The sequence below is a fragment of the Camelus dromedarius genome, chromosome 27, assembly GCF_036321535.1.
Source record: "Camelus dromedarius isolate mCamDro1 chromosome 27, mCamDro1.pat, whole genome shotgun sequence".
In the NCBI taxonomy this organism is placed as follows: Eukaryota; Metazoa; Chordata; class Mammalia; order Artiodactyla; family Camelidae; genus Camelus; species Camelus dromedarius.
Window position 1 is genome coordinate 15,618,202 of NC_087462.1, and position 27,724 is coordinate 15,645,925.

At 39.6% G+C, this 27,724-nt stretch overlaps 1 long non-coding RNA gene across 1 annotated transcript in view; it reads left to right on the forward strand.

Annotated features, from left to right (window-relative positions):
* The window catches only part of LOC116148444 (uncharacterized), a 1,308,953-nt gene that overhangs the window by 1,039,414 nt on the left and 241,815 nt on the right, over window positions 1–27,724 (forward strand). Inside the window, exon 8 of the long non-coding RNA XR_004131959.2 lies at window positions 16,879–16,953. This is a non-coding gene — a long non-coding RNA (uncharacterized LOC116148444). The remainder of the gene's footprint in view (window positions 1–16,878; window positions 16,954–27,724) is intronic.

Here is a 27,724-nt window from a genome sequence, read left to right on the forward strand (position 1 = left end):
TCATAGTGACCCAAGTCAAGTCTCTGTATACCAGACCTAGGTGTTTGACTGATTATACATAACAATCAATACAACAATCGGTTAACCATCTAATCTAGAGTCAGCAAATACTTTTTCTATAATGGGCTAGATAGTAATTATCTTAGGCATTGCAGGCCATATGCTTGCTGTTGCCACTGTGGTGTGAAAGCAGCCTTAGAAATATGTACATATATGTAAATGGGCAAGACAGATTTCCAGTAAAACTGTTTACAAAATGGCTAACATGCTGGATTTGGTCCACGGTCCATAGTTTTTCAACCTCTAATCTAATTCCTTCCAAAGGATCTTTGACTTATTAGCCACTACCAAAAATCCCTTCTTAAAAATATATATATATATATATATAGTCTAACAGCCACTCCAACCCTGGTATCCCTTTGACCCCTGCACTCTCCTTGCTATTTGACCTCTCCTACCTAATTATTCTCAAATCAGAAAGTTCCTTCAATGACATCACTTCTCATAATAATCAACTGAAGAGGACAGACAATTAAATGCTTTTCAAAGATCACTGTAGTCCTGGCATACAGACTTTCTCAGTGCTGTGGTGGATGTGAAGAATTGTCTGGACTCTGTCAGGGGACATGAAAGGCAGTGGGTGAGGCAGTCAGTAGCATTTGATAAATATACGGCAGCATTCCTAAATCACTGGATTCCTCCTAAACATTATTTTAGGGAAGGCCTGTCATCACAACCTTATTAAATATCTATCACTATTGACTCAGTGTTTCAATCAACCAGCCAAGCAAACCGTTACAGCCACGTCCACCTGATCAGTCTAACACACATGAATCCATTGTTGTGTCCTGTCCTTGGCTTGACAATCTCAGAATCCTTTCCTGTACATATTACCCCGGTTCTGCCAATATAAATTAGCTGAGGTTTACAATTCCTTCAGTGTATAAGCTATCTTCTTCTAGGCCGTGCTTTACTCTCATAATCCTGAACCTATTGGGATATGACTTGGGGTTTGAGCATGGAGGCCATGATCAGGGTGTAGGTGGATCCTGAAAATAACTGGCACCATCTTGCAAAGTGACTGCCTCACTTGAGCTTATCATAGGTTCCTAGAGCAGGGGAAGGCTTGCTTTCCTCCTCCTTGGGAAATAAGAACTGCCTCCTCAGAAAAGGAGGCTCAGAGGGACGTGGAATTTCAGAGTCAGATTAATCTGAATCCACTGACAGCTCCTCATTACAATTTTCAGAGTTCACCTCCTTGTTAACCAATGTCCTGACATGTATGTAAGACACAGGCTGAAGCTGTGAATTCAAGCTGTGTTCTTATTCTACAACTTACAGGATCAAATTCTGGGTCTGATTTTCAGTTCTCTGACTTTATAAGAGACTCTGTTAGGGCCATCACAGAACCTCTCTGTCCCTATTTTGAGCCGGGCATTTAAAGCCAGGAGATGGTCATTTCCTTTCTTTAAGCTCTGCAATATAGTCAGAAGCTACCTAACTGCCCCTCAGTCCTATAATCATGTCCACCAAGAAGTAGTCACCTGGAATTTTCAAGGTCAGCATTTATAGGCACATCATCCCAGGTGGTGACAGGAGACAATTCCAGTTACTGCATTATGACTGCATGGCGTGAACTACTAGTTTCCCATTTTCTACTGACAGTAAAATCATGACTATATTTAGCCCCAATCAGATGACATAACCAATTCTAGATTTTTTTTCATCTGTTTGTTTGTGAGAACATTCCTGGTATAATGCTGCATCGATTAGCATCCAGTCAGGAGAACAGAAGTGATTTTAGACATTTCAGGAAGAGAGAGGTTTAACACAAAGGATCGGAGATGCTGAGGAGCTAAAAAAGCAACAGAGTGAAAAAAAGGAGGGCTGGGGGGCAAAGGGGGAGGTCATTACTGCTCAGAATTCAAGGAGTTGCTCCACATCTGACTGCAGTTGCTGCTGAGGTGCTGGAGTTGCTGCTGATGGTGCTTTTGGAGTCCTACCATTGTTGCTAAGAGAGCCCACACTGCATGATGCTGCAGAACCTGTCACCTGTTGCTGCCTGTGGTCACGCTCCTTGGCTCTCTGCTTCCGCTCGTCTGCCAGAGGCACTGAAATAAGCAGCGAAAAAGAAAGAAGTAAACAAAACCTTCTCTTCTCTCTCTCTCTCTTTTTTTTTTTTTCCTCTAACCTTCTAATCTTCAACTGGTATCTCCCATTGGCAAAACCTAGCAAGAAACCAGTTGGCAAGGGTATCTGAAAACAGAGTTTTTGGGCTTCCAGCCCCAGGGATCGAAAGGATAGTGTGAAAAGGTTAAGTGTGAAGCCAAAGGACAACAGACAATGCCTAGAATTACAAAGAATCTGCAGGAGTTGTACGGCTTATCTCTGGCTGCCTAAGATGCTGGAACAGCCTGTTCTATTGCACATGCATAACTATGGGCTCAGTTGTCTCAACATTTTTGCCTTTCACATAATATTACTAGTGATTTCTGTTTTATATTTGGGAGCTAAACTTTTTGGTATTTCGTCTTTGTGGTAACTGAAGCAATGAATTCATTATACATACTCTAGTTGGCTCTGTGGAATTCATTTTCTTATTGTAACCAATCACTACAAATCTTCAAATGACAGAGTCTTTCACCATTTCAATCCCCTGAGTCATTTATTAGGGCTGCAAATGAATAAATTGCTTGGGGCCCAATTCTGCTGGTGATATGTGAGAGCATTAAACTAGTGAATATAAATCCCTCACATATTGACTTTAAAAAAAAAAAAAAAGCAAAGAAAAGAAAAAAGAAAGAAATAGATCCTGTGTTCCTTTAGCTCTTTGCACTGTTCATCAAAGCTAATTAAAATGCAGTGGATTAAAAAAAAAAGTAGTGCCCAGTTGGTCTTTTGTCATGAAGAGTTTATAGCTGCCTATTCAAAAGACATCCATGCGTATGACCCAAAAATACAATTTTGCACCACACTGCTATTTTAACTTGACTCTGAATTCATCACTTACCTACTGTGTGTGATGAAATTTCTATTTTTGAGAGGATTTTCCAAACTGCAGAGCATATTCTATGACCGCAGAAACCTGTAATTTGTGGAGGCAAAAATGTACAAAAGGAAGTAATTATACAAAGAAAATTTCAAAATAGGTGATATTTTATTACCAGCTGTAGGAAACTTAATGTGTTACCATCCTTCAACTCCTGCTCCTCCATAAACTCTACTTCTATAGGGATGACTTCTTGAGGCCTTAAGATATTATTGAGCAAAAAGAAACCCATGTAGCGCCTAGAATCTTAGGACTTTTTACTGAATATATGTTGTGCTTCCCCTGACCCTACTCAAGAAGTAAACTTTTCCCCAAATTTATGTAAGCTTGACTCTTTCTCCAAAATTGTTATATAGTCTCTGAAACTCACTTTCAACTCATGTTCTTGCAACGACCCAACAACCCACTGTATTCGTTTGCTAGGGCTGCCATGACAAAATGCCAAAAAGGGGATTGCTCAAAATAGTGGAAATTTATTCTTTCACATTTTTGGAAGCTGAATGTTTGAAATCAGTGTGTCTGCAGGGATCTGTTCTCTTTGAAGTTTCCAGCAGAGAGTCCTTCTCTGCCTTTTCTAGTTTCTGGTCTTTGCTGGCCATCCTTGCTATTTCCTGGCTTACTGATACATCGCCAATCATGTGGACCATCTTCTCCCAAGTGTCTTTACTTTGCATTCTCCCCTTGTGCGAGAATGTCCAGATTTCCGTCTCTGTGTCCAAATTTCCCCTTGGTATAGGGTGCTAGTCCTATTGGATTAGGCCCACCCTAATGAGCTCATTTTAACTTGATCACCACTGTAAAGAACATCTGTGGCCAAATAAGGCCACATTTTGAGGTAATGGAGGTTAGGGCTTCAACATATTATTTTGGGAGGGATACAGCCCAACACATAATATCCATCTTCCAAAGTAAATATTCAGAGCCATAATTTTCTCATGGTCTTTGGCATATTTGATTTACTGTACCACCAGTTAGGCTGAAAACATTCTAGATTCCTCTAGGTGCTACTTTTTTTTGGCATTTGCTATGTCACTGAAACTCAAGGCATCCTTGCCCCTGAACCAGGTTGCATTAAAAATATTAAATTACATAAAGCATACCTAACAAGTAAGAGAGGAAAATATAACACAATTATATGTACTTTACATGTATCTTAATCATAAAATAGTCCATAAAAACTCTAAAAGCCAAATGGCTTGAATGTTTTTTGAGATACTGTCATCATAAAATGATGCACATGAAAAACTAGAGCTGTTACAGAGAAGGCATCTGATCATGGAGGACTGTGGCAGGAACATAAAGAGGAGAATCCAGGCAGATTTTATAATTTTCTTTCTATAAGCTGGATGCTCCAAAAGGTTACCCAAATTCTGATCATTCCCTCTGTAAGTACCCTTATCCACCAAGTGAGTGGTATTGATATTAAACAGAGGGAAAGTCAAAAGATAAGGGAGTGATTCCTGTTTCCCATCTAGTCTACCTGTTCCAGCTGCGTCAGTTACTAGCATCCAACTGCAACTTACAGAAGTGTCTTTGAGAAGCAGCACCACCAGCTTCTAGTTTACAGTCCTCTCCATGGAACAGTGACAACAAGTAGGAAAGGTGAAGTAAAACAAGTCTATAGATATGAATGAAATCAGTTCAGTGAAAAAATAAAAAACTGGATTTGTTATCAGAGCAATTTTATTTCTTAATCCTCATGCTCTCTGTACATCTGCTTCTTAATGAGTTTACTTCTTCCCCTGCTCTCTGAAAACTTAAGCAGGCATCATAACTTTTCTGCTCATTCTGGGTTAATAAATACATAAATTTATACATGAAAAACTTTGGGGTACTTCAGGGTCATTAAATTGCAAATGCAGAGTTTTTATTCGGAAATAAGAATGTGTATCCTACAATAACAAAATCACTACACCTGATTAAAGTTCAATCTTCTCTCTCCTCCTCTAGGTTGTGTCTTTTTTGGCTGGAAAATGCCTTTAGTAAGGGGTGTTGGCAGAGAGGAGAGGGGGAAGGAGAGAAGATAACAGACAAGAAGATTCTCACTTTCTTGATAAATTTGGGAGGTGGTTTCACATTCCCTGGTTCTGGCAGGAACTTAAAAGCGTCTTTTTCTCTTATGAGGTGCCTTTGTGAACTTTTCATAGAAACCCTCCTCTCCCCCACCACTGTCCTCTGTCTCCACCCTATCTCTTGATCCTGACAACGTCCTCTTATCCACTCTGTCTTTTATAGATTCTTCTTACAGCTTCCATCAACTAAGCAACACTTTCCTCTCTAGATGGTCCCCTGGACAAGACATAAAAACATGCCTGAGGATTCTCTCTCACACATGTGAATCATCTGTAGGACAAACCACACAGCTTTCACAGACTGAGAAGGCTGTACCACGCCATTACCTCTTCCTGATGCATCATTTGGCAGCAGCCATCCCATTTCCCGACTTTTAAATTTCTCAGGTGCGAGTCCGACCCCAGCCCTCACAGAGCCTAAGCAAAGAGGGTGCATATCAGGTTTCCTGACATTATCTCCTTGAAGTAGCTCCCAATCAAGCTTGAAGTGAGAGTCATTGCACCCAGTCCCTCTCGTTGTTATAAACGGACTCACAACAAACAATAACTCAAGTCACAAAAGCTCTCTTTTCCAGGCACTGTTAGATCCTTTACACAGATAAGGGTGTTTAGGCTGGCCTCATAGATTCACACCAATTTGCTTAGAAAAATATGCATCTTTATTTAGCATCTCATTTGGGAATTTGCAATTGATTTTCTTCACTTTGTGGCTGAAACTTCCATCTTAATATCCTGTTGTAGATTCTGTGCTCTAGAGACTATCCCTAGATAGATGGGGGAAGGAGCACACAACATCAGTCGCCAAGCAGTTCTGGAGCGCGTAGTCTCCGTATTTCCATTTTATTTACCGTCTTGACTGAGAACTTAAAAAGTCCTCCCAGGCTCTCCTCTGTCCCGCCCACAAGGGGAAGGTCTCAAGAGCGCATGTCTCTCCCAGCAGGCCGCCAGGGCAAAGGCGAGGATGGGGCTGTGGGTCTCCATCCCGGACAACGCCCAGCCAGCCCCCCAAAAGTGGGTCATATCTCATGCCTTTGTCTCTGGCTGACGCTCCAAGACAAGCAAACGAATCTCCCAGAGTCGGGGAGCCCTTGGGTTGGGCCGCTTCTGGGCTGGGCCCTGACGCAGGTGAGTCTGTGCTCGTGAGCTCTTTACTGGGACGGTCTCGTGGATGCGAGTCCTGTTGGTTTTCAAAGCTAGGTGTTTGAGGGGCTCGTCTTTGAGGTGAAAGTTTTAAAAGTCACAGGAGCTCCCTGTGGGGTTCAACCCCTTCGCACCTCAGGGAGAAGTGCCAGGTTTTGACCGTGAGTTACTGCCAGGGCTGGGGTTTACGGCGAGGTTGCGTCCCAGCCTCTGCTACCAGGTTCCACCTGGGCTTTCTCTCCTCCTCCCACGTGTAGGAGTCATTCAGCTGTTTTTTTAAGGTTTCCTTCAGAGGACGTTGTTCTGTATGTAGCTGTAGCTTCACTGTGTTAATGGGAGGCGGTGAGTTTTGGATGCTTTGACATTGCCATCTCGAACCAGAACTTACTGCGATTTATTTGAATGTGGACATGCGCCTTCTATCAGCAGCAGAACGGAGGAGGAGTCCTTTCAGCAGAGACAGGGAGGTTCTCTTGTTTCTTAGTTGAAACTTCTACCACTCTGTTCTTGGCTGAGTCTATTCTTGTGACCACGAGAATTTAATTTCTTTACAGGTTTCCTCTTCACACAATTCCTGTGTCTTAATACGCCTTTGACCTGAAAGGCAGTGGGTATCAGGAGAGGGCGGTGAGCGTGATTGTTCCCAGGTGTACGCAATAAAGGGGAGTTTTTTTCTGTATGGAATTTAAAGCCAGTTTTAAGACCAAATAAAAGTCAATTTGTTTTTATTATTGCCATGTGCCAACAATTCTAAACAATGCTGTTACAAATTGAATTGTAACCCCCTCCAAAAAAGATATTTTAAAGTCCTAATCTTGAGTACCTCAGAATGCGACCTTAATTGGACCTCGGATTGTTAACAGATGTGGTTAATCATGTGAAAATGAGGCCGTCCCGGAGGGGCATGGGCCCCCATCTGATATGACGGAGTCCTTACAAGAGGACAGCCATGTGAAGACATGAGGACACAGGGAGAGTGACGCCCTGTGAATGTGTAGCCGGAGATTGGGGTGATGCATTAACCGGTTGGGAAACACCAAAGGTGGTGTTGCTTCACCAGAAGCTGGGAGAGAGTCATGGAACTGACTTTCCCTTCAGAGGACTCAGAAGGAACCAAGCCTGACAGCCCTTGATTTCAGGCTTCTGGCCTCCAGAACTGTGAAAAAATAAATTACTGTTGTTTAATCCACCCAATTTATGGTACTTCGTTACGGGAGCCCCAGGAAGCTCACACAAATGCTGATGAGAAAGCACTCCTCCTTCTGTCTTTTAAAATCACTAAGTTAGTTACTAAGGTAACAAAAATAAAATAATATTAGTAAATATTTGCACATTCTTCAGCCAAATACATTTCATTCCTAAACTTATTTCTCTACTGCAATGTAATAGATTTCCTTTCTGATTGAATATTCACCTTGGATTTGGACGGGAAGTTTAAAGGTAGTAGGAGGAACTTGACAAGCAGGGAACAGTGAGTAGACACGTGGAAAGCCATGTCTGCCATGTGTTGGCAATGCTTAAAAGGAGTAGGTGTGCCGACAATACCTGTTAGTCATGATGTAAATGCCAGAGTCATACACATCCTGCCATTTGTATTATGATGTCCTGCCCTCACCAACCACAACCATAATAAAAATATCTGAAGTGTCTTGTTACCTGGTTTTTTCTCTGCCTTAGCATCTACTTCTGTACTCTGTACCTCCCCAACCCAGTTCTCTACGTCACAAAATCCTGGATAAATCCATTTTCTGCCTTAAATGACCACCTTTACGTCTAAGAGTCTATGAACAGCCAGTCTCCAGCAACAGTGAAGGATGCCAGCGTGACCCTCCTCCTCCCTTTTAGATTTCTTGTCCAAATCCAAGGTGAAATTTCAATCAGAAGGAATATTTATTATACTGCAGTAGAGAACTGTGTTTGGAAATGAAATGTATTTGGCCAAAGAATTTGCAAACATTTACTAATACTATTTTATTTCTGTTACCTTAGTAACTAACTTAATGACTTTAAGAGACAGAGGGACGAGTATTTTCTCTTCAGCATTTGTGTTAGCTTCCTTGTGCTCCTGTAACAAGGGTGCCAGAAACTGGGTGGATGAAAATGACAAGAATTTATTTTTTGTTGTTGTTGGTTTTTTTTAGGTAATCTCCTTTATCCCAGTGGCCTGTTTTAACCAGCAAATACTCTGCCCCATACTTTACCCCCACATTCAAAATACCTAGGATGGCTATTGTGCATTCCCGGCCTGTCAGCTCTGGCCGAGTTACAGACTTCTCAATTATGCTCTAATCGAATAGCTGCCCAATGCAGGCCACGTAATGACTTCCTGATTATCTGCCTTTAAATGATGAATGAAATGAATATGTAACATTCTGTTCAAATATAGCATACTTAGCATGCCAAATGAAAACTGATTTTGTGTTCCTCTCTCTGAAAAACGTATATTTTATTGTAATTCAGTTCAGTAGCTGTTCTGCGGCTTGTTTTCTAGTCATCAAGATAAACATTGAATGAGCTATCTAGGAGAACATTAGTCTTCAGTTTTGCTTTCCAACAGATGCTAAAGGTGTTAAACATTGTTTAGATTATTTGGGTTCCTCTCTTTACATCATCTTTTTGGGAAGAAAATGTGGAAGGTCGTATTTTTACGAACAGCTCTTGTTGGCGATGCTCCAGTACACATTGGCAACAAAACAAATCTGTTACGATGAATGTGTTGCAAAGACAACAACATTAAGATGCGAATACATTATTTATTGGTAAGGGTACTTTTTATAAAGCAGCAATTTACAATATTAGCACCAAAAAAAGAGAACATGAGTTGAAGCCAGATTGTATGCCTGGCCTAGCATAAGAGTAGTTTACAGGACTGCAGTCATCATTTCATGATCTTGTAAATGATTTGTCATTGGTAAAAAATTTTAAATGTGCTCCTTCGTAAGAGTTTACAAGTACAACGGGAAAACTTTGCACATAAGTGGTAGATTAGATTATCTTATAAATAGATCTTCAGTATACTAATTTCCAAAAACCAACTCAAGAAACCACATGGGGGAACTCACTGAAGGAATAAAAACTTTTAAGAAACAAACTTTCCCACTCACTATAAAGAGAGAGAGGACACTCAGGCAAGTAAGGAGAGAGAGAACTATGGAAAGAAGAAATGAAGGGAGGAGGGTGGGAGGAATTTTGTTACTGTTATGTCTAATATACAGTTAATATTTCACAATTGAATTGGTGCTTACATGGCACTCTTAGAAAAGATTTTGCATCATCTGGGTCAGCTCTGAATAAAATGCCATCAGAGATAAAGAAGAGAACCTCCTGTGACAGCCTTTGGAAATTTTCTCTTAGTTTTATTTGTATAAGGGAATTTTTTACATTAAAATGGAAGAAGTACCTTTAACATGTGACGTTTATTTCAAAACGTTTAAATAATTGATTTAGAGCTCTCAGATTATATTCTTCTTGTTCCCCCTCCTCCTTGTTCTCCTTTTTCATGTTTTTTTGCTCTTTAAATTTTATTTCTATATATCCTCTTATATCCATTTGTAAAAAGTGAATTGGAAGACCCATGGATAAATCCAGCCTACAAATGCTTTTGGTCCACTAAAATTTTATAAAAACTTTTTACCTCTTTTTAGCATTTCCAACTGGATATAGTTCATAAAAATATGTGGCTATCCCATTTCTCACTAAAACTCAGATCTAGGAATACCAGGCCTATAGAAGTTGCTTCTTTAGATGAGCCATGCATCGTCTAATTTGCCAAATCCAGCCCATTTTTCCCTTTTGCATTGCAAAACTGGCACCCATGGTTTTTTGAGTCTGCAACTTGTAAGACTCATTTCAAAATCCAGTGTTGGTCCAGTGGCATCCGATAAAAGATGTGCCCAGCCCAGTGACGCACAGGGCCGTTCGCTAAGTTCCATAAGGCAATATTAGAGCTTCTGCTTACAATTATTTTTAGATTAAAATGAAAAAGAAATTGTGTTTTGCTAAGATTTAATACACCTAATGACATGGTACCCGCAGTCATTGCATCACTTGGTGATGTGTCTTATGTGGCTCATGGGCTATTTTGAGAATAGTAAGTTTTCCCCGTTGTGGAGGAGTTGACAGTTGCACTATCATTTTTTGGGTCACTTTCAACATGATATGATGGTAAAGTTTAATTAAAAGTAAAAATTATATGATAAACTCTCAGAGTCGACAGCTGACATTAAAAGATACCTGTAAAGAAATAGAAATAATAAATAACATTGATAGTCTGAAACAAGTGAACATGACAGAGTTGCCTGCATTCCTAATATAGTCTTCATCAGCCACATTATGAGCAAAACCCATTATGATCTGTTAAGGCCTGATAAGTTATCCACTAAAAATGATTTTTTTTCAAGGTAAAGGTGACATTTCAACATTGAACATGAAAATTCCTGTTTTTGAACCGTGAAGAAAATATTTTTAAAAAGATGCTTAGAAATACTTCCGTTGTTCCATTCTGAAAGCTGTAAGGGTGTCAGCTAAAAGAAGAGAATGTCTAAGATTTATCTCTCTTAACACACTCACACACTTACACACCTAGATACAGAATCATTGAACCTGTTTTAAAATCTTCAAAATATAAAGCTGATTTTTAAATCAGTTTAAAAAATTTAAATCAGTTTAAAAAAATTTAAATGCAGTCTTCCCTGAGAATTTACAAGCACAACAGTCAAACTTTTCACATAAATGGTAGATTGGATTTAAAAGTTTTTATTATTGAAAAATGATCCAGTGTTTTCTTATATTTGGATCCATAAATATATTTTTGAGATATCTTTTTCCTTGCTATGACAGTCATGAAACCTAAAATTAGCATTCACATAAATCTTTTTTTAATTCTTATTTTTTATTGAAGTGTAGTCGAATTACAATGTTAGTTTCAGGTGTATGATAAAGTGATTCAGTTATACATTTACATACATACATTTATTTATTTTCAGGTTCTTTTCCATTATCGAATATAGTTCCCTGTGCTATACAGTAGGTCCTTGTTGATTATTTTATATATAGTAACGTATATAACCAGAAAGTATAAGTGTTGTATCATAGTTTTAAAACATAATCTTCAAAACTAATGAACTATATTTACTTGGGTTTTCCCTTTAAAAAGTTACTGCATTTCGTCGGTTATAAGGTATGTATTTTAAAATCTCTAAAATTAGAGGTGTACCTTAGGATTGATGGGTAACATATGATAGTTAAATTGGCAGTATTTTTCCTTCCTTAGTGGCGCATGAAATAATAGTGTAGCTAACATTTAATGGGAGATAGCACTAATAATGTTAATGGTAATACCCTTAATGAGAAAAAAATCAATTTTGTACAATTAATTTATCAATAAATACAATTTATTAAATATTTCAGTTTTATATTTTTCTAAAAGCATACTTTGTTTCATTATCTTATAGCTTTTATAATGTATAAATACATATAGTTCATAAATATGTATTTTCATAATGAATGCATATCACAAAAAAGACTTATACGTGGGGCATATAATTGAAAAATTTGGATCCATGGCTCTAGCCAGTATACCACATTGTTCAATACTTTCTCTCTTTTGAAAATCTGGTCAATGAAGATAGCAGCAAAGAAAGGAAAGAGCACAGTGTGTGAAGAGGATCTATGTCCCTTTTATGGACTGGGTCTGCTTTTGTGGAAGAGAGCTTCAAAGATAACAGTAGTGTTCTGTTTTTTAAGCCAGTTGTAGCCATGTGGGTTTTCATTTTAGTTATTATTCAACCCACATATGTACATTATGTAGCCTTTTGATGTGCAATGTATTAAAATTTACATTTATTAATATATAGTTATTTAATATATAATGTAGTGGATATTTTATTGACATTTGCCATACCATTTAGTATATAGTTTGTATATTGTTTATAAAGTTTTGCCTATTGCTTAATAGTGCCAAGCACTGTTCTTTGAAACTAAGACGTTAGGGGTGGAAGATCCAGAATTCTCTTGTTGTTGAGAGACAACAAAGAAATAAGCAAGATACTTTTATAATTGATCAAGGCTAAGGGGGGAAGATAAGAATCAGGGTAATATAATAGAGTTGATTGATTTCAAGCTGCATTAAATATTAGTTAGGGTGATTGTAGAAGACCAAAGGTTGCAGAGATTTCTAAAGTGAGATTGACTGGTTCTCTAAGATACATCCCCAATCTGTCTACTCGTATTCCTCTCCCAAGCAACTTAATCTGTGTCTTCAAGGTCAACAGCAGCTTCCTCCCTGGCAGCCTTGCTACCGATGCGTCTATACGCATGATCTGTCCTCCTCCACCCAGAGCCTTTGAGTCAGGAGATTTCAGGCTTCCTGGGACTTTATCCCCTCATTGTTTTCAGATTCATAACCATCTGCCTTCTCAGATGTGGTTAGTGAGGTTCAGGTATAACATGTTGTATTAAACCAAAGGAAGCCTGTCCCATACACGTTCTCATTACATAGAACAAGAAAGGACAGCACCTTCCCCCAAGGATCCAGGACCAGCAGTTGTGAGAATCCCTCTCTTCAAAGCCAAATCTCCCCGACCTATTAAAAATCTGTTAAGTCCTTTAGTCTACACTCCACCTTTAGAATTTTCTAACACAATAAAACCTACATACTGGGAACAAGAATGGAGTCATTTTATATTTGTTCTGGCATTTTGGCTTTAGTTATGTTATTTGCTTTTTTTTAAACGATTGCTAATGAAATATATATATACATAATTTTTTTTTAATCAACTAGTTTCCTTTGACATCCTGCTTCCTGATGTGAGCCAGTACAGTAAACGGCGGTGGGTTTTCTCCAGTGTATTTTTGGAAAGAGAGGGCAAGCCGGATTGCTCAGCCATAGTATTTCCTATTTCAAGCTATGTTTTGTTTGTTTGCTTGTTTGTTTTAAAGTCCTCAGTGCTCCTGGCCCCTGTGTGTAGGTAATAGACCTTGTGGCTCGAAGCTTTTCTCTTGAGTTGACAAATCATCACCCTTTGTTTAACAAAGCTAAATGGAAGGGGGAAAAAAAGAAGGCAAAACATTTCCTAGAGATATTTAGCTGTACACTTATAGCTGAAACCTGAAACTCCTAGGTTGTAAAAGTATTAATTGCAGGCTAGGATATCTGTGTTGTCCAGCTAGTAACGGTGTTTGGGGAACTCTGTTTCTCTTAGTCAACTCCCAACCTCCTAAGAGATTCGTTGGTGCCGACAAAGAAGGTTGTCTAGCCCAAGACTATCCCAGTGTCCATCCTAACTCCTCATTCCGTTTTCTAATCTTGTCCCCAGAATCTGGATTTGCTCCAGCAGGAGCAGAAGCCTTGGCTCTGTCCGTGTGAGAGCTCCTATCCACACTGAAGCTTCTCAGCATTTCATTTGTATTGTTATGAAAATCCACAGACTCCAAATTCCCCCCTCCTCACCCTTTGTCTCTATGACTCTGATGATGGTCTGTTTTCATAAGTATCAAAGAATTCACTGGGGTTTCCAAAGCTCCAATTCTAGTGAAGCCTTTTGGGGGAAGTTGGTGACAGTACATATGGACACCTTTTTTATTTGCTGCTTTTTTTCCACATTCATGGAAGAATATCTGGAAGAAGATAAACTAATAAATTTAGATGGTCCACATGAGAAATTTTAAAAACTTTTGATTATATTAAAATAGCATTCGGTAAATAGGCTTTTAATTTACTATAATCATAGCTACACTTTCTTGAGCTTCCACATGATGCCTCTCTAAGAGCTTTATATATACACACACACATATAAATATACATATGTATAAATACATACATATACATCTATACGTATATACAAATGCATATATATATATAACAAAAAAACTTAATGTATTATCATTATACTATATGTGTATGTGTCTGTATGATGTAATGCATTATGTTATAAGAATTTCCTTTTCAGTAAAATGGGAACAAGCCTGTCTCCCAGGGCTTTGTCACAAACTGAGGTGACGCTTGTTCCAGGTGCTGGGTATATGGGGAGTACTGCAGTAAGACCGCTATTGCTTTGATGTTGGTTTACTGTTGTTTCTATCATTCTTACTTGACAGATGAGGAACCTATTTCACAGACATTAACTTCCTTCAGAAAGTTCTCCTAACACGACAAGGTTCAGATTTGAACCAAGGAGTGAAGTCCTGGTTTCTGTGACCATTTTCTTTCCGCCTCCCGCCTAAGCATGCAGTGTTTCACTTTTCCTTTCGTTTCAGTGAGTCATGTGCCTTCTCAAGTTCTTTGCCTTATGCACGCTATGTTTCTTTCCTTTTTACGTTTTCCCTGGTGCACCTGACTTCTTCGGTCCAGCGCACGTCCTGGGGGGAAATGAGATTAGGAAATGACCTGCAAAGCTTTCCCTTGTCACATTTCACCTCGTTTCTTACCTCTTCTGCCCACTGTAGATGTCTGCACTGATTTTCTCTATTATATACATCAAAAAGTATGTTGTCTTAAGTTGCAGTTGTGGAGAACATACTGTCTTACAATTCTATCAGATACATGAAACATTGTTTATTGTTGTTTCCATGTTTTTCAATAAAACTTTAAAATTAAATACTTTGATTACAAGTGCCAGGGGGCTTAGAACCAGGACTGGAGTGAGGTAAATGAGTTATCTAGGGTGCAAAATTTAAGGAGACCCTTCCTATGAGCGTGATGCAAGCATTGAATCTCAGCAACTCTGAAGGAAGCCCCCTTGAATATTTGTACCGTTAGTAGCTTCACCTAAGCCCAGGGTGTAGGAGTATCTAGGTATTTTGTTGTGGAATCAGTTTCCCTATATCATTCCTGGATGGAGAAGGAGGGCACTTTGTTATCTTGGCTTTCTCATAATAATGGGCTTAATTTACAGCCCTCTTGGAATTTGCTGTGGCATGATAACAAGTTTAAAACCAGACCACGTGCTACTAAAGGCCAGGTGTTCAAAGTATAATAAACACCTCCCTAAAGATTAGAAAATGAATATTTAACTAGATGACTACCTTTGATTTCCTTCATTCATTTTTTATTATTTCAGTGAAAACCTTCTTGATAGAAATCACATTGTGACAGGATTTTAATATCTTCTGGTAAATGAAACCTGTCATTCTAATGGGCTTGTTTCTTCACAGTACCTTTTGGTAAACTCTGGTGGCCAGTGTTGTTAAGACTAAAGGGATTTCGTGCACATGGAACATCAAGAATACAGAATTTGTCCTGAGATTTTGATAATTATGATGAAACTAGTTGCATTAATTAGGTCCTGTTTGCAAAGAGTCTGATGATTTTATTTTTTAAATAATAAAAAACAATTAACCTCATCCATGGGCTCTTTGAGTGTTTAATTATTGTTGTTTCCCTTTCAAAGGCAAAGAAAACTATCATGCCCGTCAAAACAGTTTTATGCAGAGATGTTTAGGTTCCTTCTTGAAAAACTGGGCCCAAGAAGTGAAGCTGTCTAGGGCGACATTCATTAAAAGTTAGTGGTTAGTACCGTTCCCTTGGAAATAGGGGTCAAAATAGCTGCCTTTCCAACTCCACTGTCTTTATCTCAGGATTATGATTCCAGAAATTCTAAGGTAGTGAGAAACATTTCAGAGCTGTAATGTCAGATTTTGCTAGGTATTTCCCAATGATCATAATTGACAATTTTCATCTGATTGCCCATGAGAAATCAGAGCGAAGTCCCAAAGGAATGCAAAAACCCGATAAAATCATCAGGTTTCTCTCCACTGAATGCTGTCCTGTCACCTTCATTCTCGTGCTTCTGCTTGGAGAGGACCCAAGTGTCATTTTGTCCTTGCTGCTGCTTTTAATTTGTGCTGCTAACAGTAAGGGAGATTTCGCGTGTGTTACTGTTGTTTGTTGTAAGTTGTCTAAGATCCCGCTGGAAGATCGAACCCAATATAAAGGCTTAACCTGTGGAATGTCAAAGTAAGGTGTCCTGTTTTGCAGCTTTCATAATACTTGTTTCATTGCCTTCCTTTGCACTGAATTAAGTGTACGCTGAAGACAAGTAATGACTTTCTGATTATCTTTCTATAAATGATGAAATGAAATGTGTACAGTCACCCAAAAGAGAGACAAATAAATAGCTTGTGTGACCTTGGGAGGAGGGTCTTAAAAAAGGGGGTTTAAAATAAATGGTTTTAGTTTGCTTTTTTTTTTTTTTTAACATTTTTTCTTTGCTTTCCATATCATGTTTCTTAACGGTTCTAGTGACAGGCATTGCCTTTCAGAATCTGCTCAAATCCGCATGGAAGCAGCAACTGAGACTGAAGAAAAACTGGCTCTATCGGGTTAATCTAGGATTTCCAAACTGAGTTGAGATCAAAAAAGAAGCCCAAGATTTCCCAGTGAGTGGGGGTCCTGGTTTGAGTCATACAAAGCTCTTCCCTCACCCAGCCCAGCCTGACGCCTCTGAAATGCAGACAGCTGTCACTTCGGAGATAAACCCCTAATCCACCTGTGTCCTTGGCCTTCTCTGTGTTCCGTGGGCAGGTCTTTTTGGTGTGGATATTTCCTATCGCTTATTCTCCACGCTACCTTTGTGTCCTAAGCTGATAGCTTTAACCGATGCATTTCTTGTCTTCCAGGTTCGACGAAGACGTTCAGACGGCTATGCTCCGCGCTGTGCTTTGAGAGCAGCCCCTGTTGAAGCTCCTCTCCAGGTAATCCCCAGGAACGACAGCACACGTGTGTCATAAACCAGAACCATTGCGACTGTGTTCACCCACTCAAAGCGTCTGTGAATGCTTGTTCCTAGTCAGCAGTAACCTCATTTGGTATTTTTCTTGTTCTTAGGACCCTTTCTTGCTCTTGCTGCTCATGTACATGGGGTGGGGTGGGGTAGCGGGGAAGGCATGTGTTTATCAGAAAAAAAAAAAAAAAAGGAGCTGCTCTTCCCTCGTCCCAGGCTTAGTTATGCAGAACCCCCTTTACCCTCTCAATTTACCACTTACTGTAATTCTCCTACTCCCTGTTTCACCTCTAAGCCAGGAGCTTCTTGCTGGTAAAGATGGTGCCTTAATCATTTTTTTAACCCCCAGCGTCTGACATGGTACTTAAAGTTGTTGAAATGCTTGAATGAACTGATGATAACAGAAAACTTTGAACAATTATATTGCTGTCTATATATAAAATCATAAAGTCCACCCTCTAGGACTCCATCGAGTTTCGATTTTGCATGGTTGCATTTTTCACTAGTGTGATCTTGCTTTCCAAGCAAGCTACCATCTTGACTTGGCTATTCTGATAAATGAGCACATGACCGTGTGTCCTTTCCGTTGGTTGTATACACATTGTACCTTCGCCCTGGAGAGAGAGGAGCCACGTTGGAGGGAGACTGGGCGTGTTCTGATGAGGCTGACTGTCTCAGAGCTGGTGGTGGTTCTCACCCTGAGAGCTCTTCCCGTCACCCACCCCATGTGTTTCAGTCTAAGTGCTAGCCAGTTGGTGAATGAGATTTTGGAAAAGTTCCAAGCTATGGTTAATTATGTGCTTTTTCGAAGTTCTGCTGTCTTTGCTCTCTTCACGGATGCCTTTTCTCTGTTTAGTAAATGGTTCGTTTTGCTTTTTTTGCACGTCTACCCTTATTTACAGTTTTCTTTCATAAAATAGATGCATAATATAGTATCAAGACAAATTGCATGCTGCATTAGATTTGCTCGAAGGTTTTAAAAAGGCAGTGAGATAACATATGTAACAGCACTCTGAAAACTATAAAGAATCCTACATTCTTTATAAAGGAATCTATCATTTATTATTACTCATTTTGCTTCTTAAGAAACACACGGGAATGTCTGACTCTTGAACCTGTGGCATGAATCAACTCTGCATTTTTTTTTTGTGGCGTTTTCATGGGCTCTTTTCGTCTTTTTATGCTGTGTACAAGAGGGCTGGTCTGTCTGTATGTATATATGTGTGCTTTCTAGAGATTTCAAGGGTTTTTTTTTTTCCCCCTTTTCAATTCATTTCTTTCACTTCGGTTTTGCTTGTTCATGACTACAGAGAATAAACTTTATGATAAAGCTGATACTTCAACTCTAAAAATGACATGTCTGTGGGATCTGGGGAGGGGGCTCAGGAAAAAGAACAAGTAGAGGAAAAAATTAAATAGTTCCCAAAGAGCATTTTACTTACTGAAATATAATCCCAAAGGAAATTGCCATAATGTAAAAGGCTTGGAAAAGGAACTCTTGGTATTAGATACATGTAAGCCACGGTCAGAGGAGCAAAGAAATCGAAGAGTTGTGGATCATATAAATTGCTGTGTTTGGAGACACTTCATGGGTGAATTCTGAAATTGAGCCCTCTGTTGGATAGACACTTTGGCAGCCTCAGTATGATTGATCCATTGAAGACAAAGAGGAAAATGCTGTGATGGGTATGCTAAGAGTTTGCTTCCTGGGGGAAGTAGGCAGCCTCGTGCTTCCTAACTTTTCGTTGCAATTGCGAAGCCCACCTAGGAAGACAGAGGTTTGAATTATTAAAGAAACTGCGTTTCCTAGTCTTGAAGCAGAATTCTCAATATTCTGCAAGTTTTACATCGTCTTGTTTAGAAATGCACATTTTTCAGTCCTATTTGGAGACAGAAAGAAAGATAATTAGCCCAGGAATGAGGATAGTCAGCCATGACACTAAAACTCAGTTGAATGTATTAAGGTGTAACTTAAGAATTGGTGATTTGTACTTTGAACAGCTGGCCTGCTCTTTGACATTATGTCAGTCCTAAGATAACCTGTGGAAGAAACTTAGTTGTGGTTAATATTTTAAATCTTTTTGTCTAGATAAGCTGGTATAATGGTAATTAAATTTTCATACTCACACGTGAAACTTTTTCTTTTCTCAAAATACCCTATTTTTATATTATGACATGAATTAAATCTTTTTTTAAACATAAGAATAAAGCATGTGATACAGCGTGGAGGAGTAAGTGTTCCACTTTATTCTTTCCTGGATGACACTCTCGCTGATGGCCAAGGGGGAGTGCGTTAGAACAACACAGATTGGAGATAAGTGGTGTCTTCGCCATTTTTCTAGCTGTGAAATCTTGGCAAGCTATTTAGCATCTTCAAGTTACAAGTTTCCCAACCTGTAAAGGGGGAATTACAATACAGCCCATCTTTTGAGCTTGTTATCCTGATGAAATCAGGAAATAGACAGTATATGGAGTAGTGTCAGGAACACAATAGATACCTTAAAAAGTTTGGTTATTCCTGTTTTATTTATATATATCCCCCCCCCCCCAATAACCAGCAACTCTGTAGAGGATACCATGCAAAAAGGTAGTAATTTGGCTCAAATGCTGTCGGCTTTTGCCAAAGTTGGTAAGATACATCCAAAGTAGAACCTTTTATTTGTGTGATGATAAATCTGTGAGTATATTTTGACCCCAATTTTCTCTGGATTGGCAGTGAGGCCTAGCAGTACATAAATTCCAAGAGGAGTACAAGTGTGACAAGGGTCTTCCTTCTTCTTTGACTGAAGTGCTCAGTAGTGCCTGCTAATGAGAGAAGCTGAGGTCAGAAGCCAAAAGAGGACACTCTCAGGGTAAGAAATGGGAAGGGTCAAAAAGCCAAGGTCAAAAATCAGGGATCCAGGTCAGATCGTGACAGTGGACTACCCAGGGTCGAGAATCGGGGGGCCACAAGCGGAAGGCACATTTGCTCACATAGAAGAGAAATGAGCACAAATTGTCACAGTTGGGAATGAATTAAAACAGTGTGTTCCTGGGGAGGGTATAGCTTAGTGGTAGAGTGTGTGCCTAGCATGCATGAAGTCCTGGGTTCAATTCCCAGTACCTCCATTAAATAAATGAATAAGCAAACCTAATTATCCTCCCCCCCCCCCAAATAACCAAAAGACAAACAAGCAAAACCCAGTGTGTCCGTTGACATCCATCAAAATACCATCAGAAGAGTTTCCTTTGGAGTGCAGGCAAAAAATTAATCTGAATCCTAAATTTTTTTTGATGCCAGATAATAGAAAAATACTGCTTTCAAAGCAATATGCCTATATAATAGGAATATATTTGCCTGATAGGATGGGAACTGGGGATAAGATCCTGCTACAAGTCATAGTTAAAGTCAAGGGGTCCTTTGTCAAGATAGGGAGTCCTTGGTCGATTGATGATGCTTGTTGGCCTCGTGTGAACAAATGGCACAGTTCAGGTTCGGGTCTGAGTCACTCATTTATTCACTCACTTGTATATTCATCCATCTGTTACTTACTTTGTGTCTGTTGGAGCCTGTGAGCACGCCCTGATCTTTTCCTGGCCAGTGTTTCATGTTCACTGCAGTACGTTGACATGTTTGTCCTGCTTTGTTTCATTTATTTTGTTTGCCACCAAAACAGAGAGGCTTTCTCTGTCTACACAGCCACGGGACCCCTGGTGGTCAGCGTGTGATTTTCCTGCTGTCCTCTATGATGTAGATCTTCTCCACCAAACATTCAGAAGGATCTTTGTGACATAGGCACCACAGGTGCCTAAAACTCTTGGTTCACTTCCCCTTGGTCTCCGGAGACACTCTGACCTCTTCTCTTGGACTTAAAACAGTCCTGCACAATTTTACTCTTTCTTATCTGTCCAGCCCCATGAGACACCTCGCTCCTGCTCGCTCCCCACTCTCTGGTCAGCACGAGCTTCTTTTTTTTCCTGGGATATCCCAGCCTGTCTTCCACCTAAGAGTCTGTGTCTTGTGGCTCTTTGTGTCTCACAAAGGGGACCTGTTCTCATCCCTCATGTCTCAGCTCAGATATTACCCAATTAGAGAGGGCTTTTTGACCAACCTACATTACTCTGTCATCACCGCATGTACTGTCTTTGTGACACTCATCAGAATCTACTCTGTGTTTATTGATTCATTTACATGAATGTGACCTCTTTTGACCCTGTTAGCTTGTATACTGCGTAAGATAAAAGAGTTTTTCTGTCTTGATTGTGAGTCTATTCCTTGGAATCAGAAAAAAAGAAAAGTGATTAATAGTTGGTAGGTGCTCAATAATGTTTTTTTAACAAATAATCATAGCCTGATTTTAACGTATCCATCATCACCTTATTATCGTTGCACTGTCAAAGTCCGTGATCTTCCTTCATGCTTTGACTTCCTCAGTGTTTACTGAGGACTTACAATGTGACAGGAACTTAGACCACGGGGACATACAGATGAATACAGACTTGTTTCCTTCCCTTTGTGGTAAGACTAACAAGTATGTTGCCACTTGCCTTGGTGAATTCCTAGATTGCTGTGTGTAGAAGGATTCCAAGGCTGTGTCTCAACACAGTAAAGGATGCCAGCAGCACAGAAGAGAGAAGAGGAAAGACTCTGGTCATAGATGAGCCATTCTTGATTGACTAACAGAACCAGCACATTTTCCAAATACCTTTCTTGTGGGGGGAAAAAAATGGCTTTTGGTAAATCCCTCTATGTGCCATGTCACCTTGAGCCATGGACTGTTTTTGCACAGGCAGAAATCACTCTGCTCCTTCCCCACCCTTGTCCCCATCCTGCTACTGCACGTGGCCCCTGCACCTTGTGATCATTCTTCCTATCGCAGCGAAGGGCTCTCCCTCAGGGGTTCATCCTCTGACTACCTCCCCACCTTCCCCTGACTAGGCTAATGCTGTCCTACACTTTCCTGGCCCCCTGGACGTCCCTTTATAGCACTTAGCATTGTTGTCATTGTATGCGGATCTGTGTCCTTAGTGGCTTCATGTCTTTCTCCCACACCGGGCTGTGAACTCCATGAGGACAAATCTGTCTTTGTTTTGCTATTTCTGATACCTGCTACCTGAGATCACATCGCATTTCCCCTGGAAACCCCTTGTTAATATAATATTAGGTTGATTCCAAAGCACTGAACCTAAAAGGACACGTGTTTTTTTTTGTTTTGTTTTGAAACACTGGCCTTAATGGTTTTGATACCTTCTCACTGCTATGGTTTTGGGCTTGTACCTAGAGATGATGATTTCATCAAGTAAACAAAATTTAAATTTACAACAGTAAATGACTATGAAATTGTGAGAGTATTACTGAGTCCAAACTTGTTCTGCTTGCTGAATGACAGACCAACAAATCGGGAAACAAGGGTCAAGGCAAGGAATAATGACTTTTTTTCGGAAAGATGGCAGACTGAGAGGATGGCAGACTGAGGTCCTGGAGAACCATCTTTGTCAGGTCAGAATTCAGGCTCCTTTTGTTCTTGCTGCTGTCCATGTAGGTCAGGTCACGATGTTCCTGTTCCAGGGAGACAAATGTGATTCTCTGTTCCACAACTTTCTGTCTCTCTATGAATGGAAAAGTGTTATACCTTTAAAAGTCAGAGCCTTCATAATGGGCTCTCCTGTATATTTCCGGCTGTAGGCAGCATTCTTTTACAAAAGGTGCTGGAGCAGCATGACTAAGCTCAGGAAGCAGAGCACAGGTTAGAGCCAAAGGAACGGATCTAATACGGAGTCAGATCGGTTCTTCCCTGTTGCAGGAGGAATGCAACCATCAGTATTCGCACCGCACAGAGCCAGGTAGAAACTTTCTTGGCCTAAACCTCGTCTGTTCAGTGTCATCCAACAACTTTTGCCTACAGTATTTGACACCATTTCCAGATTTCTTTCACCTCTTACATTGTGGAAATTAGCGATTAAAACATTCCCTATCCAGAGGGAAAACGCAGTGCAAACGGACCTTCTTCCCCCCTTGAGGCTGCCTTGTGTTCTTTCTCCCACAGATGTTTCAGGGAAAAAGAAAAGTATCCACTGAGTGATTTGCTTCACTTACTAGCTGATTTTGCTCAGTTGTGTGTGTGTGTGTGTTTTTTAAACAGGCTCCAAAAGCCCTTTACCACTTTTTTTTTTAAATATAAAGATGTGGAGTGAACAAGATACTTGCACTTTCAGAGCCAGAGACAGATTTATAACCTTGAGGTTGCCTTTGATTTTAAATCAGCTTTTAATTACCAATGTAGTTACACTGGTGGAAAAAAAAACAAAAAACTATTGTATTATTTCCAAAACACAGCAAGGATATGACCAGTACTATCTCATGAGTACAGTTATTTTCAGGCCTTTATTACTAATTATAGTTGGTTTATTATAATTCATTGTTCACTGGCCTTCTAGGCTATTTACTTAAGGTTCTATTCAGCATTCCAGCTGCTGCTCCAGCTGCTGCTCCTCTGAGATTCCACCACTTTGTGAGAGTCGCAGGGTTCCTGTTTGGAAGAGGGTGTGTAATTGGGCTCAAGGGAGATATTTAACTTGGTGTCCCCCTGGAATCTGTTACAAGAAGGTACATTATTCCCAGCTCCAAGAAGAGGGCTAAGAACGTAAAGAGAATGGTGGATGAATTCTTCAACCGTTACAGACTAACATAAGCAACGGTGAAACCCGTTCAGCTGTCTCCTTATTCAGCTAGCTAGCTACCCACAGCCAGTTTCCCCTTTGTGCTCCAGTCCCACTTTATTAGTAAATTTTCCTGATTGCTCAAGACCCAGTCCAGCCTCATTTCCTCTTTGGCAAATAAAAAATAGTTTTTGTTTTTTTTTTTTTGTATATTCCTCTGCATTCATGTGTTCAACAAACATGACTGAGCACCTGCTATGTGCTTGGAACAAATTTTGCGACTCATACAAACTTTATTAGCAAGCAGAGGAAGATAGTCATTCATCTTCTTTCTGTGGGCTTGAGGAATTCCCACTCTGGCCGTTATGCACTTTGACAAGTGGTTGCATGAAGTTTTACAATATTCTGATGGTATAATCACCTTGTTTTCTAACTGAATCAAGTAACATAATCCTTCAATTAAGTTTGAAATGGGGAAAGGGCAGGTGAGAGGGGAAAGGGCATGGACTGAAGGTATTTCTCTAAGTGGGTTAGGCTGTGAGTGAGGCTAGCCATATTCCTGCTGTTACCCTGTTCAGGCAAGGACAGTCATTTTAGCCACTGCCACAGTTAAAACTTCACTCTTTCCATAAATGAAACATTATTCTCATATACTTTATCCTAGTTTTAAAAAAAAACCCTCTAATCAAGATTTACATATGGATATTTAAAATTCTTGTCTTAGCCATCTTTAGATCCCTGAGTGAAGTCTTCAGAAGCTAGTGAGCCTTCCTTGGACTATTCATTTCTGATCAGAGTGAATAAAATGTAAACTAAATGTTTCCAAGACAGTAAATTCAGTGCACAGGCTGCCACATCCCACTGTCTATACCCAAGTTTTTAAAGTAAATAACAGGCAACGTTAACGAGAGGTTGGCATCTCACTCTGTGCCTGGAGACGTGCTGAGCTACAGAATCAGCAGTCTTGCTACCGGGTGCAGTGGGAGCAGAGCCAGGCAGAGTGAGAGACATCTTGGGAGAGCCCAGCACACATGGAAAGAGGAAACCAGCAGAGACCACAGCAGCCATCAGACCAGACCAAGCCAGAATGAGACCTGGACCATCCCTGCCAGAGTCGACTGGCTTATTCCATTAAAATCAGCCTTTATGTCTTTCTCCTACCTTCTAGACTTTAACCCTGGATGGGAGGAACTAGAAGAGGGTAGGAGGAGACCAAAAACAAAAGCAGTCAATCAACAAACAAGCACAACTTGCCTTTTTCACCCAGTGCACCCCCAGGCTAGGACCCTAAGTTTGAGGTTTACTTAGTGACTGTGAGAAGGAGATCATTGTTCAAATGGATAATTTAAACTGGTCTGGAATCAGTTGTTTGCTTATAAGTTTGTGTGTTGTTTTGCTTATTTTATGGTAAAATACACATAACATGAAATTTACCATTTTAACCATGTGCTGGTGGCCAGTGGTGGAATTTCCATCGCTGTATAGCCATCACCACCATCCATCTCCATAACTTTTCCATATTCCTAAACTGAAACTTTTGTATTCTTTAAATATTAACTCTCCATCATCCTCCTCTTCAGTCCCTGGCAGCCACCATTCTACTTTCTGTCTCTATGAATTTGACTACTCTAGGTGTTTCATGTAAGTGGAATCATACAATATTTCTCCCTTTGTGACTGTTATATTTCACTTAGCACCATGTCATCAATGTTCATCTGTTACAGTTTTTTTGTGTGTCAGAATTTCCTTCCTTTTGAATTACATTCCATTGTGTGTGTGTACCACATTTAGCTTATCCACTCATCAATTAGTGTATACTTTGTTTCCACATTTTGACTATTGTGAGTAATGTTGCTATAAACAGAGATGTGTGGATATCTAATGTTTCCACCTTCTCACCAACACTCCTGTTTTTTTGTGTGGTTTTTTTTTTTTTTTGTAGTGGCCATCCCCCTAGTGGAATAACGTGGGTCTCCTTGTGGTACCTCTTTGTAGTTTTGATTTTCGTTTCCCTAATAATTGGTGATGCTGATCATCTTTTCATGGTTTTATTAGCCATCTGCATATCTTCTTTGGAGACATGACTTTTTAAGTCCTTTGCCCATTCTTAAAAAAATTTGTTTTTGTTGTTATTAAGTTCTAAGAATTCTATATATATTCTGAATATTAATCCTTTATCTGATGCATGATTTGCAAATATTTTCTCCCATTCTCTGGGTTGCCTTTCACTTTGTTAATAGTGTACTTTATACACAGAGGCTTTAAATTTAATGAAGTATAATTTGTCTGATTTGTTCCTTTGTTACTTTTGTTTTTGGTGTTTTATCTAAGAAACCTTTACCAAATTCAGTGTCATGGACTTTTCCCCTTGTGTTTCTTTCTTTCTTTCTTTCTTTTCTCCAAGAGATGTTTAATTTCACTCTTACATTTAGGTCTTTGATCCATTTTGAGTTAATATTTGTGTATGGTGTAAGGTAAGGGCCCCACTTCATTCTTTTTTATGTAGATACTTAGTTTCCCATTTTTTGTAAAAAAGACTGTCCTTCCCTATTGAATGGTCTCGGTCAAAAAATCACTTTACCATATATTTGGTAGTTTATTGCTGGGTACTCTATTCTATTCTGTTGGTCTGTATATCTGTCATTATGTCAGGATCCCTATTTGGCCATTGATTTGTTTTTTAGTACATGACTGAAGAGACCAGTTACAGAATTTGCCCAAGATACCTGATTGGTAATGGACTAATGCAATGAAGACATTGAGCAGTGTGGTTAGACATGGTGACTTGAAAAAATAAATTTATTTTTAAAGGTAAAAATTCATTTTAATACCCCGACCTGTTGGAACTGTTTGTGTTGGGCAGCTTTTCTATGCTGAAACTGCAAATGAAGCCAATAGAAACCTCAGTGACACATACCATTAAGCACATGGCATTAGTTGGCACATGAGTCTTTTGGATGGATGCAGGTGGTCCCAGGTTGGGCTGGGCTGGCCCAGCAGTGGTGAGACTGCTCCATGTATGTCTTGCTTCTTTTAAGGTCAGAAGGTTAAACATGATCCTCTCATGGAGAAGGCAGAACTACAAGTGGGTGAATAGAACAAAGGAGCCTCTCAGTGCCTCAGGCTTGGAACCGCCACACTACCTTTTCTTGCTTGCTTGCTTGCTTTTTTCTTCTTCTTCTTTTTTTTTTTTTTTTGTGTATATATTTTTTATTGAAGTATAGTCAGTTTACAGTGTTGTGTCAGTTTCTGCTGTACAGCATCACGCTAGCATTTCTATCTCATTCTGTTATCTAAAGCAAATCCTATGGCTGGACCCATTGCTGGAGATAAAGACATGGTCCATCCCTTTAGTGAAAACGTGAAAAGTCACATAGCAAAGGGGGCAAGCTTAAGTCACCCAGACCAAGACCCTGGATAATTTTAAAGTCAAAAATTAACTTCTCTTGTTACTCTTTATGTTTTATCTGTGATGTCCTTTAGGGGAGAATGGAAACTGAAGTCTCATTTAAAGGAGGAAAGGGAAGTTAAGGAAGGGAAGTGGAGTTAAGGAAGAAAGATGTCTCTATTTTGGGATATGCTTGAATTTATTTTTATTAAACGTCCAAGTGTTGCACTGCACACATGTCTGGTTTCCTTACAAATTGTGAACTACTTGAGGCCAAATGCCTTATTGTCATAAAAATGCCATTGCTAATGAAGAGTGTTATAAAGCACTTACTCTGTGCCAGACTCTGTGCTATATGCAGTACAAAGATGGTTCTATTTAATCCTTCAAACAACACTCTAACAACAGAATCCTCATTTCACAGGTAGAAAATGAAGGCATAGAGAAATTTAATTACTGGGCAAATGATACAGCTTCTTAGTCTGGAAGTTACTTCTGAGTAGTAAGTACACAGCGAGGGCAGAGCTGTCACCACGCAGGGCAGTGGGATACTATTTTTTTTACAACTGTCCCAAAGCAAATTTTCCGAAAGGGAAAAAAATTTGTCAGAAATGCTATCAAGTCAGAAAGTACATCAAAGCAGTCATAAACAAAGTGAAATACATAGTCCATTCTGTTTGATGCTCAACATTGTAAATAATTCACAAATTATCCA